The following is a 2,509-nucleotide window of genomic DNA, read 5'->3' on the forward strand; positions in this document are numbered from 1 at the left end:
TTTCTTTCTTTCTTTCTTTCTTTCTTTCTTTCTTTCTTTCTTTCTTTTTTTTTTTTTTTTAAATCATTGTTAACCTTTATAATCATTTGAAGCAGCAGAATATAACTTCAAGACTGTAGTACAAATATCTGCAAAGGTCAAGAGAAAATATCTTGGCTGTTCATTATATTCCAAATATGTCAGGTGATACAGTTTTTGATATAATAGCCATATAGGCAGTGACTTTTGGTTAAAAGATTGTTACTGTGGAAAGCATGAGTTAATTTCTGATGCTTCTGTAACAGAAGAGAGTATCATTAGTAGGTCTATTGTATAAACTAGTACAGAAGATAGATCCACTGGACATAAAACTGAACAAATTTGAGTAATAGAATTAAACAAAGGAAAGAATACCTAAAATATGGGCAAAAAGAAAAAAATATGTAAAAACAACTGCCAAAAGACAATACAATCCTTCTGCAGAGGCATATTTCAGATTCTTCATGTTCCCTATTTCCTCTTAGAGATGTGATCCAGATCAGCACTATGTCTTTTTACAGTTGTATAAAAGCAGTTATTTGTCTTGTCTAACCTACAGCATCTAATGTAGGAGATTAATTTATGAATCTTAATAGAATCAGCTTGCTTTGCCATATTGTCAACTTCTGAAACAGGAAGAGGACTGTGCCACAAGGGGCTTAGTCTTACATTTGTGTACTCTTTGTAGATTACTTAACATCAGAATAACACATGGTTTGGTCTTGATGTGCCAGACAAAATTCAAGAAAGAAATCAAAGATTCTATCCTAAGGAGACTCCAACTAATTGAACAGTGAAGGTGCATACTTTACAACACTCACAATTCAAAGTGTGAAGTGTAAACACTGCCCTTCTGATTGTTGTCTGATCATGATTTGACATATGTAACATGTAATTACTAGCCACAATAAGCATAGATTACAGCCTTTATACATTCAGAAGTCTTAATGACCTTACAAAGACATTATCAAATGTTCTCAGTGGAATATTTGTTATGCAAAATATTTCCCTTGAATACTCTTTTCTTCAATTTAATTTTAGTTATTTTTTATTAAGGTGAAAAAAGTATTAAAACAAGGCCAATAAAATATGTTTATTATATTCATGAAATAAATCATCTCCAAAGCACAAAAGAAGTTCTGTAAAGATTTTCTAATTCAGTTGCTATATTGTAATTTTAGAAAAAGGTGAATTTACATAAAGTTACATTATGTACCTACACTCATCTAAAATAACCAGAACATCAATTATGCATCTAGCATAATTTCCTTTACTGTTATAAATAGTAAAAATTTCAGAATTTGAATACTGCCACTTCACAGCATTTTATTGCAAATGTGTTTTGATGTATTCGGATGTTACTAAGCAGACTAAGGACAATGTAAGCATATAATTAGTATAAGCAAGAAAATACTAATAACTAAAAAGAAAAAATTACAAAAATGTGAATTGAGAAAACATGCATCTGAAAAACAGGTTTATATTGCATAGAAAGCAAGGCATGGCACGTACTTGCAGTTGTTTTCAGTTTGACTGGGAATAAATAGAAGAAAAATGGTCAGAACAGTGAGATGCAGCATAACATTTCCATGCTGGAGAACTGCTTTATTTGTACTTTGTATTTACTGAATATTGAAAAAATTTAGTAATTGTACTGTAATTAAAAACAAACTAATGATGTATAACAATAGTAGGCATATTTTTCTCTGCACGTGGTAATCACTATGCTATAGTAAAGGATGAATAATATGATCAATAATAACTTTATTTCTTCACTTATTTCCTTACACTGAGAAGAGTAGAGAGGACTTGTTAAACCCTTGGTGACTGCTTCACCTCAAAACTGAACTATGCAACTTCCTATAACTGCAGCAATTTTGCTCTATCTTATGCAGGAGAGGTTGCAAAGGAATTATGATATGCAGGGACAGTTACCACGAACCATGGCTGTTGCCAGGTCATGAACTGATATGATCTGAACTTATTGCTAGTATGGAAAACTAAATTGCTGATGTTGCTGAGGAATTAAATCATGCTGGAAGGCTGTAAAGTCCAAATAAAAGGCAGATACCAACAAATAATTCCCAAAATGAAGCCATTTAAAATAAACATCTTAAAACAATGGTTCAAATTCTTCATCAGCATAGCTTCTTTGATGCCAGTGGAATTATAAAACAGAAAATTGACCTTTGAGATATGTATATATATATCTTCAGAAAATGACAAAAGGCATTGTAAATAAGTACTGTGCTAGGTTTGCTATGGTATGACATGTAAAAGATGTTCGATGCTGCAAAATAGCTCACAGGACCGTGATCTTGTTCATTTTGACATTTGTCATATGCAATTATATTTTCCTATTTGTTTAAAAAACAGTTTCAAAAGTAATAAACACACAAAATGCAGGAGTGCCTACCTGACTTTGTATGTGAAACATCTTTTTCATGCCTGACTGCTTCATGCTCTAGACAAAAGAAAGAGCATAACGAAA

The sequence above is a fragment of the Lagopus leucura genome, unplaced genomic scaffold (genome assembly GCF_019238085.1).
Source record: "Lagopus leucura isolate 7727_CA_CO unplaced genomic scaffold, USGS_WTPT01 Super-Scaffold_73, whole genome shotgun sequence".
In the NCBI taxonomy this organism is placed as follows: Eukaryota; Metazoa; Chordata; class Aves; order Galliformes; family Phasianidae; genus Lagopus; species Lagopus leucura.